Source organism: Anguilla rostrata, chromosome 8 (genome assembly GCF_018555375.3).
Source record: "Anguilla rostrata isolate EN2019 chromosome 8, ASM1855537v3, whole genome shotgun sequence".
Taxonomy (NCBI): Eukaryota; Metazoa; Chordata; class Actinopteri; order Anguilliformes; family Anguillidae; genus Anguilla; species Anguilla rostrata.
Genome location: NC_057940.1, coordinates 27534519 through 27554405, shown reverse-complemented (window position 1 = coordinate 27554405; position 19887 = coordinate 27534519). Strand labels below are relative to the sequence as shown.

The window sequence follows — 19887 nt, the reverse complement described above, 5'->3', positions numbered from 1 at the left end:
CAATTGACTGTACTTGAATTACGTAGACAGCGCTAAGGTGGAATCAAAACAACTACTCAAGTTGAGTTAGACAAACAGCAGGATCGAATGAAGATTTGTACTGCTGCCTGGTACACAGGAAGACTGGGATCTGTCGGTGGGATATATTGACAGTTGTTTTCATTGTATCCACTTAACTTCTATGAATGTACTTTATTCACCTGTCAAAGTTAAGATGAGGCACTTTGGCAGAAAAATTGTATCAAAGGGTGCAAAAGAAAATTGATGCAAAGAAGAAATTTTAGATGCAAAGAAAATTGCATCTAAAAACTGCAACGGTTTCCAGGACACCAAGGAAAATATACATTTTATATTGTTTTGGTCTACACCCGAGTTACACTCTGCCCAACTTATGTTCTTTGTGGCATACACACTTTTTTTGCCTACCTTCTGTGGCATCTCTTTACTTACCATGACTTTGCACTTATACCAGTTTACCAGTGCCCTGTCACAGTTTGTTTTAAGGAATTTTTTCTTAACACAGGAAATTCTCCATTAGCTGGAAGGCCTAATCAAGAGGACAGAGGGAAAGAGGAAACTGCAAGTACAAAACAGAGCTAGTTTCCCACCCCTCTTCAGAAAGGACGCTTCAAATGATGGCTGCCCTGTACTGGAAGTCAATGTGACCACATCGTCGTTAATTAGTCAAAAGTTTACGCCTTGCTCAAGAGCAATCCACTAAGTAGTCTGGACTTTTTCATGCCATTGGCTAGATATTCATGCTTTTCTTCCCATGTACTCTGCCTCATTCTCCTTGTCTCTGCTTGTTTTTAAACATTCAGGGACAACTGACTTAATCTCTGTCTGTGTGCCACTACAACGATATTGGGAGAGGTTGATACCTGTTGGCTTGAGTTGTATGTTCACTGAAAGGGCTAAGGCAAAACACAGCCCCTCCAGCTTATTGAAACCATTATGTAGTCCCTGAGACAGAGGGACTGTGCGGTGTTTCACAACTCTCAGGATGCTGGAAGATTCTGCTCATGACGCCTGTGAATGGAACCACATGCTAGGTTCCATGGAGACGGTGCTGGGTCCACCAAGATCCCCGGGCCGTTCCGGGATTACCTCTCAGCCCGTGAAAGCACAGCTGTGAGAGAGGTCCACTGTGAAGTATAGAGACATTTGGCTGCGTACAGCTTTTTTTACTCTGATGGCCACAAAATGCTTTCAGATTATTTTGGCTGCTTGAAACATCATGGCTTCTTTCAGCATGTCAAGCAGATGTGTACTTTAGACTTTCTTTTTGCCCACCCTGTGTGAGCTTACTACACCCAATATGAGGGTAATGGGGAATAACTCATACAATGGGTCTTTCTTTTAAGGAAGGTACTGTGATCTAGTTTTTATTCTTCTGGCAGGGCAGAACATGTGTGAGAAAGAAATTCACCTGTGCACATGTGTATGTGTCTGTTTATCCAGCCAAAGAGGAAATGAGCTGAGAAAGTCTCATGAATTCTGTCTTCAAATGAGCCACTCACCATCTGCAATTCTACTCTCTGGCATTATAACCGTGATTTATATTTTTATATATATGAGGGCGTGTGATTAATATTGTATTTGGTCGGGAGTGATTGCATTAGCCTGCAGGGGTGGCGTAGAAGGCCAGCAGCTCTTAGGATATAACTGAGAGCGGTCACAAAGAGAGACATTAGCAGTGCCCTGCCCATAGCATCGATAGTAACCCAGAGATATTCTGCCAGGCTCAGGGCTGAAACCTGAGAATGATGCACTACTGGTTTCGAAGTATTTCAAGCGCTGCTCGAGGTTGTTTCCAACCCCCATGCAGTCACCGGGGGTTTATTTGAGAAACAAGAGCCGAATCAACCTGTGATGTACTTCGGCTTCTTTGATCGTCCCTCATAGTGCGTGACCCGTGTTTGTGCACTGCTTTCATCCATGATAAATATTTATCTCAAATTTACCACAGAAGCCACTGTGCATGCAGCTGCTGTAGTCTTAAGAGGCCACCTCGACCAGTCTGTTAGTTTATTGTAAATCAACTGCTGACAGCAAGTGCTTTTGCCTTAACTCCTTCTTCCAAGTCTGGCACAAGACCTGACATTATAGTCAGTCGGAGTTTAGCTATGTGAAGTCAGTGCATAGGATACCATTGAATCATAGGCTAAGACTTTGGTCAGGGGTCACTGTGCAGTAAGAGTGGGTGACATTCCCTGTGCTTACTGTTTAGTGAATGTGTCACGGCATAAATGCAAGGGCAGGAGACTGGAGCCCTGCTGCGCTGGTGCCTGCAAGGTGTGCGTGTGTGCGCGTGCGGTAGTGTGTATGTGAGAGTGAGACAGAGAGAGACAGGGGCAGAAAGAGAGCGAGAGAGAGAGAGTGAGGGGAAAGGGGGTAGGGAAGAGGAGAGTCTTGAGGGGTCACGATACTGACAGGTCCATCCATCTCTGTGTTCTCTTTCTGATTCAGTTGACAGCATTTTCTTTCAGAACACTTTTAAACTTTTTAAAACGTTTGTGTGCATCCATCACAAGGGAATAATTGCTTATCAGGACTTGTGAGCTAACTGAAATATTGCAGGGCACTGAGTCAAGGTGAGAGCAATGTCGTGATAACTTCACATCAAAGGAGCAGGAAAATGCAATACAGAGCTGACAAGCCTGAATGTGCTGGCAGAGCTCGGGAACAGAGCCTCTCTGCAGTCCACGAGGATTGTGGGATGCGTTGGTGACGCAGATGTGCGCATTCAGAGAAAGCAAGGCGAGGCAATCAAATGGGGTGGAGAAAAATGAATGGAGGCACAATAATGATCTAAATGATGCTGGTGGATTGTTATGTAACGATGGTATGTGTTGCTCTGAGAAGCAGTCCACCATGGTCCACCAAGGACCATATAAACACAGTTGACACAAAACAGTGTTTTCTGGGGAATGTGAAGACGAAACAATTAAGTGGCCCATATGCCCATGTCTCTCTATGACATGCCAATTTGCTGCCTCTGATGATTTCTTATATGGCTTCCCAATTCAGAACTTAGCTGTGTATATTAGTTTGAATTTCTGCATTGCCAAAACCAGTCACATTTACGAGTAGGTCAAAGAGTTTGTCCATGAGATTACCACAAGATGGTAGAAGTTACCAGGCTATGAGACAGAAACCCAAACAATCTGTTTGATTATGTTCTAGGGAGTCAGTTATCAGTTTGGTGATGACTAGATTGGTGCTAAAAATCAAACATACAATCAAACAACTGTGAATTTTTTAATCTTGAAAAAACTTGCCCATTGGTGTGGAAGCTGAGAGAGTGAATATGCTGCATGAATCTTCACTGAAGTGACAAATGCTATCAGGAGCTTTAAATCTAAAATATGAAATAATGTGAAAATCTACACCATTTTCTTTCTAGGAAGGGGTCTTTGATTTCACATTTAATAATTTATCTTCCTTGATAGAACACTGGACTGAATTTGAACTGAACTATGCAATATGGATTTTTGGTCTGAGACAAATAGTCTCTTTCAGGGCCCAGGAGGATGGTCCACTCCTGGATTTGTAATGAAAACAATTGGGATTAATAACAGCACAGGAGCCACAGTAGGGGTTGACAGCACAGAGGTGGGTGTGCTGGCTTCAGTCTGAGGAAAATATAAAGAGACCACAAGGAATTTATTTTAAATATTCCAAGGATTTTGAAAGAAATAGAATTAATAAAACATTCAGATTAAGCTTAGTTCCTGGTCAGCAAGAAAAAAAGCCTGCTGCAAGTCAAAGTGACTGCATTGGTTTCGCTTAAGTATATAATGCACTTTAAAACCTCCTGAGAACCAGCACAGTGAATCACTGCCTACCACACAAATTAAGAGTTTAAAATGTGCAGTACACTCAGATAAAACTGCAATACCCCCCCCCCCTCCCCATTTAGCATCCATATGTTGACCATTGCATCAAGTCTGGTGACTGCATAGTGCCCCTCTGCCCCACCCCCCTCCGTTCCTGTTCAAACCCACTTCCTCCTACTCTTGTACTGGGCATAAATTACACTTTGACAAGACCAAAACACCAAGCTCCAGCGCCGCCCTTCTCGGGGACCCGACGTCGTACAGACGTTACCTAGCGGCTCCCTGGAGGCTCGACCCCGTTTCCCCCCGCAGAGAGCCACTCTTGTTCCAGCCCCCGGAGGGCTCATCGGTTACTGGCTGGCCTGACACCTCTGTCTCCCCTGCCAACGGGGTGTCATTACGCCATCCCCGTCACCGCCCGCCTGCCTCCCCCTTTCGCCCGCTGCGCTGAGGAGTCGCTGACCTCCCTGTCCCGCGAGTCCATTAGTATGCGCTAAGCCTCGAGTATAATTTGTTTTCTGAAAAGAAGTGCACCGGTAAAATCAACAAACAGTGTCTTTATCCAGCCCCGCTGAATCACAGAGACCCCTTTGACAGCGCCGGGGTCCCACGTGGCCTGTCCGAAAGTGCAGCGGCTAAATGTTTCCACAGACTTGGCTGGGTCCGCGCTCATTATGCGCTCGGTAAAGGGGCGCAGTGTCACGGTGTGCTCACAGGAGATCCTGAGGCAGGGCAGCTTGTCACAATTTACCTCAGCGCTCACTGTGTTTAGGCCTGTTACCCCCCATGCCCCAAACCCCACCACCACCACTACTACTACTACCACCTCATTAAATGGCCCGGCAATTAAGGGCTAAGATTGTTTTTAATGTGCTTATTTATAAAGGTAATTTTAACTAAATGCTATAAATAATCTGCATGCCCCAGTTAAGTTCAGGTTACAAACCCCACAGTGGGAACTCGTGCTGAAGAGGTTGTCGGGCTCCCCAGACGACCGCTGTTTGAATGCGGAGGGTTTTCACCGGTGGCAGCGTGTGGTCTGGGCGCATTTGGGTGACTCTAAGACTCCTAAGCCTCTGGCTGCCCGGAGTTCTATAGTCAACAAGTCTTTCTCCCAGTTTCCGTCATGTTTCCCCTGCCGCTGTTGTCCTCAGGTAGCCTCCTCCGCCCACCTGCTCCTATCTCCCGCTCCATCTGCAGAGCAGCGCCTTCCTGAACCATCTGTCTGCAGCTGGGCCTCATTCCTCTCCAGGGATAGGTAATCGCTGTGTCATAAGGTGCAGCAATTTCCCCATTTGTTTTTCTTCACAAAACGAGCTCTGAGCCATGTGTGTGTGTGTTTGTGTGTGTGTGTGTGTGGGTGGGTGTTTGTGTGTGTGTGTGTGTCTGACTGTCTGTCTGTCTGTCTGTCAGCGTGTGTGAATCCAAATGGGTATGTGCCTGTGTGTCTGTCTGTGCATGCAAATGGATATTACATTACAGGCATTTAGAAGACGCTCTTATCCAGAGCGACTTACACAACTTTTACATAGCATTTTACATTGTATCCATTTATACAGCTGGATATATACTGAAGCAATTTCGGTTAAGTACCTTGCTCAAGGTGTCCAACCGGAATGACCTACCCGGATACAAGCCAGTTCGTACCCATTCGGTTACAGCCCATTTCCTTACTATTGTGTGTCGTTCACTGCTCTGTGACTGGACCAATGGTATGTGTGTGTTTGTGTGGGGTGTGTGTGTGTGTGTGTGTGTGTGTGTATGATTTTGTGTCTGTATATGCGTGAATGTGTGTGCCCTGTATGTAGTCTCAGAACTCAGATGGTAAGATCTCTAAAGACAGTGCTTACTATTATAAAATTCTTCAGAAGGCAGTTCACATAAGTGTAACTGCTGTATAATAATTTAACAAGCGCTATAATAACAGCATTTCCTTCCGTTCCCTGCTGTGGCGGAGCTAGCTCGTGGGGGATCTGAAAGTTTGAAATAGCAATGAATGGAGCGGTATCCTGCATCAGGGGAGCCTTAGCTATGCAGAGGGCCTCTGGTGCACCCTTATCTCGCGCTGAGCCGAGCTGCTGCACTGTGCGAGGGTGATTAGCTGGGTGTATGTTACAACACTAGCCTTCACAGTGTATCAACGCCCCCAGACGCCTCGGTGCGGTCTTGGCCGAGGAGGCACGTTTGGGACCTTTTAACCCAAAACACAGTCTGTTGCTGCTGCTGTGAGATCTCATCGGGTCACCTCCTCGATCTCATTTTTTTAAGGCTGTTTGCCGAATTAGAGTTATGATTGCAATCAGGCAATTCCTCAAACGCACTCGTGAGCCATCGCATCAGATAGTTTCCAGGTTGGCTTTTCTCGTAGATGGGTGGCAACGTCAATTTATGTTCTTTGGCATGAACCAGGGTAGATCTGACGGAGAAGGGTCAGGAGGCGCATGGTGGAGGGACATTTTACGTAATTCAGGGAGTCGGGAGGCGCTTTAGAAGTGGAGTCTCTTTCTTGTATTTTTTTTTGTTTCATCGTAATGTTGGTCTTCCCGCTGCCACTAAGCTTCCCTTTGCCAACCCTTACTTTACTTACTTCCCTGATTTGTTTTCAGACGCAGTAGAAATGCCCTTTTATGGTTGGTATTTACTCAGCTTTCCCTTTCCCTGCCCCAGCCCTATCGCAGGTCCATCAAAACATTAGTCTCAGTCTAATTGCATTGTGAACCCCCCTCAAAACAACCCAAGTTAGCATCTACTCTCTGCTCCACAGCAAGGACCCCCCTGTTCATAGAAGTTATTTAAAGCATAAGAGGTGGCAAATTAAGTAAAAATGCCCCTGTGTAGAACCTTGGGGATTGCCCTAGTGCATGTGAATACACATGCCCTGAAAGTTTTCTTCTTTCTTAAATTTTCTGTTTTGTCAACAATGTATTTGCTATTGCTATTTTGCATGCATTAGTTTATCTGATACCTTTTATGTCCAGCAAGATACTGTTTATTTTTGCCAACTTTAAGTGAGGCCATCAATAAGTTCCACAGGCCAGTTTAATAGGCCTTTTATTAATTTGTATTTTCAGCCGTTCCTCTAAAAATCTCATTTTTTTGCAGAATGGAACACGGGAAATGAACCATGGTTAATTTATTTGAATGATTGTATTATTCCAAAAAACGATTATTTTGTGCCCTGGGAAAGCAATTCAGGACCTATCCTAATGTATGGATAATACAGGGCTTAATGGGATCCGTGGCAAGCATCAAGCATTCTGACATTTGGTGCCTCAAACGTTTAAGCCACACGCCTCTGCAAGCCTCATCTACTGCCTCAGCATGCCGAGACTGCAGCTCGTCCAGAATGCCTGTCGCTCCTTTAACTTGCGCGATAGTGTCAAGTCTCCAGTTGGACCCTGATGTTGACAGTGTGGCGACTTTATATTTAGGATATCAATCGCGAAGGCATCCCAGCTTTCCGTGTTCAGGGGCTTACATCGTAAGCTGCCCTTGAGAGCGGAGGTGATGACCTCTGAGGCTCTCTAGCGTCCCCCGTTCCTGAAGCTTCAGCGCACACGAGGAGCTGCGGACGTGGCCCTGACGGGTCTGGAATGCAGGCTGTGCCCCCTGTACATTTTGTGTACATTTTGTGTACGTTCCCAGCTTCCCCTGCTTGCAGTAGTGTGACTGCCCCTGCTCAGACTGCGCTCATGGTCTGCATTGGCACTGAGCCTCAAAGGCTGTAACGAGCCTCAGCTGTGCTAAGGCTCCATGTTTCAGGGCGGGAGGAGAAACAGGAGAACTCAGGATATGAAGGAAAGAGGAAAAGAACTTGGAAGAGGGAGAGGATATGAAGTGTTTCCTCATTTCTGCCTTGACCTGCCACATAGTATGTGGTAACAGAAGAAGAATAGAACATGGCTCCTTTGGTTTTTTCACATCTTATCTTATCACATGCCATTGTGAGAATACAAATTTTCTTTCAGAGAATTTTGAAAGTCTGTTTGCCCTCTGAAATGAGCAACTGATAGGAAAGCTGCACTTGAACAAAAGCTTTCACAGAGAGTAAAATTTAGGCAACACAGGCACCTGGAAGCCACATGAAATCACTTTTTTCTTGAGTAGTAAAGTCTGAGTATCTACTTAATGGTAAACCGCCTCCCCACACCTCCACCCCTTGTTCCCAGAATTCCTAAATTCAGTGGTGCAAACAAAGGAAAGATTCATGTTTATAGTGCACTGAGACTGAGGACGTCTTTGCTAATTTTTCTCCCTATGAATATCCTATGGCCTTGGAGCTATGGGCATTTGTGGTCCCATACAACCACAGCTGAAGAACTGAAGTTTGTAGATTTACACAGAGCACACAGAGAAACAGAGCTGGGCACTGAGAGCAGTGGACTGAGAATAACACGTTGGGCCATTTAAAGATAAGTTTTATTGTTTTGCTCATTTTGTTGCATTACTGGTTTCAGAAAAATGTTATTTAAAACAAGGGATTACACGGCCATTGTAGTGTAAAATATTTGTAACATTTTTTTTCAAAAAAGACCATTCCCTGTAATTACTCTGTAATGTGGACCAAATGGAGGAGAGGAGAAAGAACGCTTTATTGGGGAAATCGGTGGGAAATCATGCATTTGATTGAATCAAGGTGGTCGAGGGTGTTCGGCAGTTACATTTGAAAATTTTGACTGCACTTGAGTGAATCTGCATTCGTACGGTTCAGTCTGCGTTGCACATCCAGCAGATAAGGATGAGCACCGGGCTGCTCAGCTCAAAGCATTTGGTTGCGTGCAGTGTACCTGCAGGTACAGAGGAATCTCGTCCTGCTAGTTAATGCTTGATTGGAACTGGGGAGACTGCTAGGCTGAAAAGGAAAAGGATGGGTTGGGAGGAGACGTTTGCCAGAAAGGGAAAAAATAGAGCAGAGAGAGAGAAAGAAAAGAGTGTGTGTGTGTATGTGGGTGTGTGTGTGAGTGTGAGAGAGAGAGCAAGAGAAAGAGTGGGAGAGAGAAACAGAGAGACAGACGATCATGATATAATCTCTGTGGCCTGTTACCCTTGGCCCTGGCAAATTGTTGAAATTTCTGATGGTATATGTAGGCAGACTGCAAGCACGGACCTGTTCCTCTGACTTTATAAATAACTACAGCCTACAGCCTACCAAACACAGTGGACCAGAGAATCAGATGCTCATTAATATATAGCAACAGCATTGTGTTGACATACCTGTCCATTAATCAGATAACAGAATAATGCAGCACAATGTGGTACATGCCTCCTCCTGTTTTTGTCATTAGTAGGAAATACTATAATGCAACACCTGTCTCGCAGTGTGATAATCTAATAGGCTAGTCAGCATGGGTCAACCTGTCAGTCATGTAACCAATTCCCCGTTAGCTCCAATAATTTGTAACAAAACAAGAGGAGCTAGAAGTAGAGTAATCCAAGGTCATCTACACCTCTGAGTTAATGCGTTCACTAAGTATTGCCAGTTTCACATTTCATTGCGGCTGGCTTCATAGATTGCATGATCCCTCACCTCTTTTTCTCATCAATGACGCTCAAGTGTGAACGGTCCAATCAGAGGGGGGAATCATAAGTCAGTGGCGCTTGTGGCTCATAGCATGGTACAAACGTGATGTCATCTGCGGACCTCTACCACCCAGGGACACTGATTCAGGCTCGTGCTGGGAGATAGGATTACCCAGCATTCATGCTTGGTGAGGTGCACCTACAGAAGATAAGCACTAATATAATAATGTACCGCTGTGCCCTTTATTGCTAAAGTGGCAACTATTAGGTAATTGCTGGCTTATCAGCAAAGGGCTAATGCCAAACCAGATGGGTATAATTTACTGTCTGAAATTATTGCTGATGTATCCTTCCTCATGGGAAAACCCAGAACAGGCATGTGGGCATCCACCATGTAGTTATGGGAACTAGAATACTGCTGCTGCAGTTGCTGCTGTCTTAACCATAACCCAGGCCTAATCCTCAGAACCACAGAATTGTCTGCAGTGTGAGCTCAGCAGTCATTTTGAGGGGCGAAGCTCGCTCTCTGTGCCCATCTCCTGTTTCACGGTAATGACTAATTATACAAATTTGATACAGCGCGTCTCTTGATTTGTTTTGTCTGCAGTCTGAGATGAGGCTCAGGTTGTAATAATACACCTGATGATAAGGGCCGTGTAACAGCGTATTTCGTCCCACAGGGTCACGTTTATGACAGCAGCGGGGATGCTAATGCACAGCTGGTTTCAGGGCCGAGTGGAAGAAGGGGAACTGATCGACACTGTTTCAGCATGAAACCAGACAGTGCTGTGCTGCTCTGTAACTTAACTCACTTTCCATCTGACCCCCTTCAAAACTATCAGTGACACTCAGCAAAGCATTAAACCTACATAATGCACTAATGAGCAATGTGTAGCGTATTTATAAGAACAGCAGCTCTGCCAATCGGGGTAGAGTCATGCGTGCCATGGCACTGTCCACATTCTACATGTCAGTAGACCACAGCATTCAAAATATCCAGTTGGCATATATTTATTTTTTATTTACCACTGGAAATTGCTATGTAGTGCATATGAAGGCTTTAAACTACTATTGTTTTAGGAATTGTAAAAAAATCTAACAGCTTTATTGGCTATGCTGGTTTTATAAATCAACTACCAGAAGTATTATAGTCTGAGTATTCTGCTGCCTTTGGCTATGACTCTGATAAGGTATTGTTATTTGAGTCACCATTCACACCATCTCCATTTTCCATTGCTGCAGTATTATCATAGTAGATGAAAGATTACCACAGAGGCCAGGAGGAAACCAGTCCCTTTATATAACTTAATGACACCAAATGGCACAGCGCAACTGAATGTGTGTTTTGGAGCCAAGGGGAAGTTGTTCATTGAGATATGAGGGCAATTGCCTTCAGGGTAAAAGTCATAAGTCTGCCCCAGTGTGCCTCCAACTTGCCCATATGAGACCATGTATAATGTGAGAGAGTGGACAAAGGGGGCTTTGTTTGTTCTGCTAACTCTAAAACGAAAATTTGGCATATTGAGTGATATACCGAAGTCATTTGTAATTTCCCGTTCTTGTGGCGTGGCGTTTGTGCCAAGTTCTCCCGTCCCTGATTCAGCGAGGTTGTTTTTGTTTGTGTCGCATGTTTTTAATGGGAGCAATTTGGTTCTGTGCTGCCTTGCGTGGTGGCACAGGACTGGCAGCACGTTTGGCCGATTACCTCTATTGAAAGCTGCAAAAAGGCCAGAATGTCGGTGCCGCTGAAGCCTTGTTCCCCGAAACATGAGAGTGAGTTCAACACTTTCCCGAGTCAGCCACACTAGTTCACCTTTCATTGGCTCTGCTGTTCTCTGTCCTGTCAGTCTGAAACTAAATATGTCTAGAGCTAAATCACAAACCCTTCCTTGGAAAAATAGCCATTAACCAGAATAAGAAAAATTGGGAGGAGGTTCTGTGCTGTTTTCAGCCATAAACTGAGTCTCCTTCTTCCCAGTCTGGCCAGACATCCTCACCAAGGAGGCGAAGGTAGTTCATTAATGTTCATCTGTCATCTAGCGTACTATCCGAGGCCTACACCCACAACCCACAGGCTGTCCAGGCCCCACGGGCTGGCTGACATCAGGATACCTGCGCGTCTGTAGTTTCTGCGCACGCAAGTGGTCTCCGGTAGCCTGCTTTTATAATGAGGGCTTTATTGGAGTATTGGGAATCTGGGGGGGAGGCACTGAACGCAAAGTAAAAACAAATATTTGTCTGCCGGCCATTTTCTTTTTCCATGCTCGGCTGGCCAGGACACTGAAAACTATCCGCCAACGGATGGAGTATCTGAGATGGGGGGAATTGGTTGGGGAGGGAGGATGTGGATTTTGGGGTGGAGGGGGGTAATGTCGGACCCAATTTTAATCAGTCTCTCATTATATGTCCTGGAGGCTCTGCACACCCACCTGGAGTAAGAGAAACCACAGATTGAATTGAGATTATTTGATTATCCCACACTTTTGTTTGGAGCCACTTTGTTCCAATGAGGTGATGCGGTCAAAACGCCCACTCTGAGCACGGAGCCAGTGTGACCTTAAAATCAGCAGAGAACTGATGTGAAAATCAGCATGCACCGAGCACTATATAACTCTCAGTGCAGTGTAACTCGGTACAGTCTCAACACTGTACCCCTGGACAAGGCAACCAAGAAAGCCATATTAGCATTATTAGAGAATTGCTACCTCAGAGAATTTCCCAAGTTCTTTTGGTATTCCGAATGTTGCAATCTAAATAATGTTTCATACAATCTTCCTGAAAATGTTGGGAAATGGATGAAAATGGGTTTTTACATTTTATATTGTAGAGTGGAATTCTCTCTCTATGCTAAATCATGGTCTGATGGTTTGATTTAAGTCTGTATTTGAGTAGAAATGGCTTGAAGATTGGTTGACTGCACTCTGTGGAGGTGATGAGGACCTATTCAGACATCGCTGGTCTTGCCCAGATTTCTTGGACATTAGGGTTTGCCAAAATCTCTCATGGAAAAGACATTTGGAGCCATTATACATGGCTATCCATCTTTCAGTAAAAAGATTGGCAAACTTATTATAATGAGCCACTTGAGTCCTCTTCTGCTCATATATCATGCGTATGCAACGTTTATTAATACAACAGCACTTAATTTGAATTTTCTCCTAATTTGTAGTTGAACCATGTCCTTTTCAGTGATGAAGCCAATAATATAGATTTAGTCTTTTCTCACATGTAATGATAGCATTACACTGAATAGCAGGCCTCTTGAACCTTTGGGGACAATTCATGTTGTGGTTGCATGACATGCTCAGTAATTAAAAATCTGTAAAAGGGCCCCACACCTCAGGGTTATGAAGGCTTGGTAGTGTTGTTAATGAGTGCTCTTATGAAACATTGTTGACAAAGCCATGTACAGACAGGCTCTCCAGTCTATTTCACAAGCATAGATTTGAAGCGGCATAAAAGATTTCGGCTGATACTGATTGGAACATTCTATTTTAGTTTCTTTCTCTCTGCTATCTGCTCCTGTGACCGGACCTGCAAGAACTTCTCATGAAAAACAAAATATACAAGGGGATGCCTGCCAACAATGTTTTGGTGTTGCGTTGGGTGTTGACAGATGTCTTCTGTGTGACTGGCTTTGGCTTCAGTTCAGTTAGAAGGGCTTAGTGGAGGTGCTTAGACAAGTTCCAAACCTTTCTCACATTGCATGCCCCTCATAGTGATAAAGCACTGGAGAGCGTGGACCTGAATGTTTTATCCTGCTCTTAAGTGCACTTCCTGGCATACACAGTGCTGCAACCTATCAAAAACACAGCTTGAGCTACTCTTGTGGGAAGTCTTTGTCAATCAAATGAATTATTCTCCTCAATTTCACTTCTTAGTTCTTCTTTTTTCCTCACAGATGGAGCCTTGAGGCAATTTACAGCCACGGAGAAGGAGCGCTGAACTCTAAAATATACAATGTTTATTGTGGGTTTCTTTTGGCCGGTTTCTTTATTTTCTTTTCTCTGTGGTTAAAAGATTGTGTTGGACTTGCTATTTTGGTGCCTGGCTCGGCTATTTGTTATCAGTCTGCAGTGCCCCTCTGAGTGTCCTTTAATTGGCTTCCTTATCGCCTGGATCTGCGTGCAGATTCCTCCTTTATCTGGAACAGCATTTCCAGCCTGTGACACACGCCGCAGTCACTCAGTAACTCTAGGGGTGCAGCTCCCCCCTTTGCCCTCTTCTATACAAGCTATTGAGCAATTATTTTCTGTAGCCCGTAGATCCAATCTTCCGGGTTGATCCTTTGCAGTTACTGCATTCTAACCATCAGGTGGTGCTACTCTCAGCTTAGTCAGCCTGAATATGTTGTGGAAGTCATGCTCCCCACGGCCTCTCCATTGAAATTTGGGGGCATGACCACGAGCATTGCCTGCATAATGGTATGTCTGAGGCCTCCTCTAAATCTGTCTGAACAGCATCAGATGATCTGGTCCCTGGGCACACATTCCTGATGGGATTTTACCTACACCTCAACCCACAGCAACCACAGTGAGGTGCGCGCATGTTTAAGGTAACAAGCCTTCCATGCCTTGAAAGCAGAGAGGCAAAGATTACAGATGAATTAGATAATGGATAGTGGATTAGAAAGTGGGGCAATGTAGGTGCTTGTATAACGAGGTGACAAGGTTAACAGGCAGATGCTGAGGCAGAAATTCATGAAAAGAGCGGTGAATTGTGACAGATTTTAGGAATTATAATCCACAATGCTATTGTGAGTAACGATGTGGGGATGATTGATAAGACGAGAGAATGAGTTTGCTCAGTCATTATTGTGACAAGTGGTGGGAGGGACTGTTCTGCTTTCCCACTCATGTACCCAGTGCCAGTGAGATAGCATTTCTGAATCTTCAGATCCTCGTGTTCGTATGATATTTGCAATGTACTGGCTTGGTCTGCCTGAAATGGGACAGTGTGACAGGAGCCTGTGACAGTCCAAGGTTCATCCCCAAAATTGGACCCAAATGGTCCATCCTTCATGTGGGAAATTTGAGATGCCTGTCCCAGGTTGTTCAGACAGGCAATGGCTTCAGCTTGATCTCTGGGGATGGAATCATCCGTTGGCTTGGAAATGTTTCAGATTTTTATGCAGGTATGACACAGGTGATCCTGATGTAGATGAAGCCTTTGCAGTCACGTATATGGCATTCGTCTTATGTAACCCACCCTTTATGACCACATCATGGGTGACGCGGCATGTTAATGGTTTTGTTTTGCGTTTAAAAAATGCTCCCAGTTGTCAACACTAGATATTTATATTTATATTTATAAAAGTCTGCATAAAATAGATAGATGTATATATTTGTGGATTTATGTTTTAGACATTAATGCTTTAGACACAGCCATAACATACAGGGCAGGTTCTTCCAATTATACAATTGTTGTGTACGATACATTTACAGTTTGATGTTTATGTCTTATTCCAAGTAAAGAACATCTATATTTTCTCCTCCATTTAGATAACAGAAGCCGAATCAGACATAAAGGAACACATTGTATTTTGCACAGCCTGGATTTGCAAGCAGAAATTTTTGCATCGTTTCTGTGGATATGCATGCCCTGTGATAATGAACAGAGCTTTATTTGCCTACCTCAGGGAACCCAACTGAGGGAAATGGATTGTCATTTCAGCTGTTTTCTGTCTTCATCGAGCTGTAAAACTGCATTGACAGTGAAAGTGTACAAATCCCAGCCATTTTTCTCTATTGTTCTCATTACTTTCTGAAGTTTGTGTTCGCTGTGATTGACCATGGCAAGTTCTGCTTTGCGAGCATACCCCACGCTATGCAAAGCCACAGGTGCAGCTGTGTAATTGAGTTTCCAGACCACAGTAGGTCTTTCTGCCACTCTGCAAAAAGGTATGTCGGAGGAAATTTCCAGTTCTTTTCAGCTATGGGGAACGGATGGGGTGGCATATGCTCCTTATGCGTAAAACAGTCTGCCGCAGCCAGGTTTGTGTCCAGATGGCCATCTCACGGCTGACCAAGCCATAACCTCCTGTCTTTGTGATCACTGAAGACAGTCTGCTATCGTAATTAAACCAGGGCGGTGTTCTTCGTTTAATATATACGTCGGACCCGAGGAAGCAGCTGTTCAGAGAGCAGGTAGCAGGTTGTCATGAAGCTGGGGGTCGGGCGGAGTCACTGGGAAACCATGCTCGTCTCTACGTGCAGTGTACTTCCCCCGCTCTGTCGGCGGGAGCTACAAACTGCCATCTCGGATCCCCTCCTGTGCCAATCTGCTCTGTCATAAATTTGCTGCTTCTGTGCCTGAGAAACATACTCGTTATATTACGATTAACACCAATGATCATTTACTTCTGCCTGTACCCATTATACTGGTAGAGCTCTCCGACCTCAGAGAATGACTCAGTTATATTCAATATCACCAGTCTGCGCTGTCTCGAATTGATAGAGGACGTAGCTGTGATGTGGCTGAGACCACAGATGTTATTGGTTGTTCTAAATGGGGAGGAAAATAAAAAATCCAAGGAAAGAAGGGCCTTTTAAAAAGGGCATGAAAGGAAACCGACTGTGTGGGCTGCATAGCACAAGTCTTTATTTAGTGGCCAGGGCACAGATAGCATGATACAGGGATAGTCATCCTGGATAGTGGCCCTTCTACTGAGGTGACAGGATTTGTTCACTGTAGTGTGCAGCTGCTTCTCTGTGGAATGCCGAGGGACGTGGTAGACATGGTTACCGCACTGACACAGTTCCCCCCTGTGGTATATTTAAATCCTCCCCACGGCCTCTCCATAGAACTTTGGGGGCGTGGCCACCAGCACTGCTTGCATAATGGTGTGTCTGAGGCCTCCTCTAAATCTGTCTGAACAGCATCAGATGATCTGATCCCTGGGTATTTATTCTTGATGGGTTTTTACCTGCACCTCACCTCTCCAAAGTAACCACACAGAGGTGCATGCATGTTTAAGGTAACAAGGTTTCCATGCCTTCAAAGCAGAGAGGTAAAGATTACAGATGAATGCATAGTGGATTAGAAAGTGGATCAAAGTAGGTGCTTGTATAATTGGGTGACAAGTTTAACAGGCAGACACCGAGGCAGAAATGCATTTCAGATTAAAAGGCATAAAAAGAGCGGTGAATTGTAACAGATTTTAGGAATTATAATCCACAATGCAATTGTGAGTAATGATGTGGGGATGATTGATAAGACAAGAGAATGAGTTTGCTCAGTCATTACTGTGACAAGTGGTGGGAGGGACTGTTCTGCTTTCCCACTCATGTACCCAGTGCCAGTGAGATAGCGTCTGAACAGGGCCTTTGCTGGTGAAATCATTTCATAATAGCTGAACAAATAATTCTCTGGTCATTCTTTCAGCATTATCAACATTTCGGGAGATATGGCAGTCTGTTTTTTCTGGAGGAGACAATGTGAGGGGGCAGAGTGGAAGGCAAATGGCCACTGTGAACTGGGAAATGTCTGTGCTCCGTTATGTCATCACGATTGCTCACAGCAGCCCACTCGTACATGTCCACCGGCCAGTGGCAGCTTGTGGGAACCGGGACCCAGCCAATGACAGACCTCTATATTGCCAGGTCACTCAAATCGAAAGACCCCGTCTCTCGGGATCAAAGGAATGCTTAGCAAACAATAAAAAAGGGGATCTGTCTGACTCTGAACACACATGCGCTATTTGTGTGCATTTTATTCTGATTTATTTGGGCTCTGGTTGAGCAGCGCATGCTGCTGTACATATGTGTGTGTGTGTGTGTGTGTGTGAAACTGTATTGTGACATTCCAGCCATTTTCTCAGGGCCTGAGTTGAGGGTAGTGCCCTTCTTTTCCCATGGGCACATTCTGGCTTTGAGACAGGCCGGAGTGGAGCTACTCCCAGTTCACATGTTGAGGGCGAGCACCAGTGAGAGCCTGAGCCAACCCTTTGATTGTGAGAGAAGCCGAAGAACTGTCATGTACCTCATGTAGCCCCACAGATGCTTGCAGCCCAAAGGTGAAACCGGCCACCCAGTGCACAGGTTTCTCTTATTCCAGAGCAAAAAACCGATCTGTCCTTTATGTAAAAAACCCCAATACATAAAGGACAGAAATCTGTTGTCAGTCAGGTGTCAGCTGATGCTATTTCATATTGTTTCTCTTTATGCATATTCATGAGGGAGCAACACAATAGCCAGGTTTTTAATTTAATTAAGCTAATGGGGTTTGATAGTGCTGTACTGTGGGACAAAAATAATCTTCCAAGAGCTCAACAGCTACAGGTGCATTTTGTATCATCTCTGTTTCCATTTGCTATTCATATAAAGCTCTGCTCTATTCCCTGCAGCAGACAATAGACGAGGTTCTCATTGGACATTCACCTAAGAGGACTTGAGGAGAGAGCACTGATTCAGGTGGTCTAAATTAAAAGACAGATTCTTCAATGCACAGACTTGGCATGGGTGGGAAATGTTCATTCAGTCCACGCTGGCAGAAGCTATAACCATTCCGACCACTGATATCCACATGTGCTCAATTACTTGAGTACTTGAGAATAGGGATGTCAACAACAAAATAGCATACACAGCCACTGTGGTTACCAAATCCTTTTTTTTACTGCACGTTGCAAATATTTTTCATTGGTCTGTGGGAACATATTGTTTCGCCTTTCAGGGGTCTGATTCATTAAATGTTCCATATGTAGAACATACCTGCATTTAGTTGCTGTTCTGTAGACCACATATTTTGAACTCTAAATCCATTTTAAATTAATTTTATATCCCTCAGTCTTTTACTACGCACACTCCCATTATTTACTGTACAATGTGTGTGTGTGTGTGCGTGCATGCATGTGCGTGTGTGTGTGCGTGCATGTGCGTGTGTCTGAGCGTGCATGTGTGTGTGTGCGTGTATGTGCATATGCTGAATTTAAAGGAATTTCTGGAAAGGTTTCATGAGGACTTATTTAACAGAACGCCTTCAGTAAGAAGTTGGAAGATAAATTACCACTGGGATCATTCATCCATTCCTCCCACCCTTGCCAAGCCCAACAAGACAAAAACAGCAATGAACTGATACACGATTGTACTGCACAGATTTTTAATATAAAAGTTCTGATTAGACTAATATTTCAGAGTATCCAGAGTATTAAGATGCACAATATAAAGATATATGTAGCTTTTTATTGTAGTCATGTCATGTTTTATATTGATGTTACTACTGCCAGGGATTTTAAAGTAGGAAATTTCATAGTATGATATAGCGTTGTATTGTGGGTCAACGTGCTAACTAAGAATTTGGAGTTCAATATTAACCAAAAACAATGAATGTTGTCTTATTATCAGGAACATTTTTTGGAAATAATTCCAATACAAGCTAAATTGAATTTAGCAGGGATCAGTAGATGATTATGAAAAGTCACTTTATAGTTTAGTGGCGCCGTGTTTACCTGAAAAGGTCTGTTTTATTTTTTGGATAACAGCATGTGCTTTTCAGCTGACAAGGCTTGATTGAACCCAGGGTACGTTCTACTTCCAGCGTTCGCCATCGGCCCTTTGATGGATACTGAGGCCAGAGTCCAGGATCGTGTGTGAATGCGTGCAATTCTGCTCTCCACCATTATGCTACTGCCTGAATGTCAGTAAATTAATCAGATTAGAAATGATCTGTGTATTGTCTTCATTCGTCTTAACAGCCAAGAGGAGCGTTTGTCCATCATAAACATCCATGATTTCCTTTGTACAAATGAAGCATGGCATAATTTGAGAATTGAATGTGTTGCCGCCTACTGTGAATGTTACTGAGAGCCAAATAATATCTGAGAGAAAAACATCAAGCCCTGGGCTGACTGTTATGAAAGTTATTTTTTGTCTCATTAAGAGGCCTTCTGTCATACATGCACTAGTGGCTCTTCTTGTTTTGATGGGTGCTTAAAATATATGATAATTTCTCATAAATGCGAGGTTTGAAATCCACTGCAGAAATTCGGCATGCATTTGCAAGAAAGTGCTATGAACAACTTAGAAAAATATCACTTCTGTTTCCAGATAATATCAAGAGTAATCTTTTCTTCACTCTCATGAATCAGCCTGGATTATAAAGCAAGTGAATTACCAATTAATGATGAAGTGTTTGCACTTGTACCTGCAACGCAGTGTAGCTAACAATAAACCAAGAGACTTGTGCCAAGAATGGATGTAAAATAAACATAAAAACATGTGATTGCTCTGTGCTTGTACATACACACGCACCTGTTGCTCTTCCTTGGTTTGTTATTTTTTCCATTGGGTGTCAATTAGCTCTTATTGTGCTGTAACGGCTGTTTCCGAACAACAAACCACAGCTACTCCAAAGAGAATGAAACGTCTTGATTAGATGATCAGAATGTTCTGGGGCCTTTTTGTATGGATCGTTTAAAAAAACAAGGGATTTGCCCTGCCTGGCTGATTCTGGAATCCTCTGCTTACATGGCTCTTTGCTAAGCTTCAACTCTTATGAAAGAGCATGGACTTCATTGAAAATGTGTAATATA

The 19887-nt window shown here is 44.1% G+C and overlaps 1 long non-coding RNA gene across 3 annotated transcripts in view; it reads left to right on the top strand.

Annotated features, from left to right (window-relative positions):
* The window catches only part of LOC135261312 (uncharacterized), a 74387-nt gene that overhangs the window by 31887 nt on the left and 22613 nt on the right, over positions 1–19887 (top strand). The window contains exons 3-4 of one of the 3 annotated variants that reach the window (XR_010331872.1): positions 4994–5116; positions 13820–13897. The exons of 1 other annotated variant lie outside the window; for it this stretch is intronic. This is a non-coding gene — a long non-coding RNA (uncharacterized LOC135261312). The remainder of the gene's footprint in view (positions 1–4993; positions 5117–13819; positions 13898–19887) is intronic. One more of the 3 variants, XR_010331871.1, reaches the window with a different exon arrangement.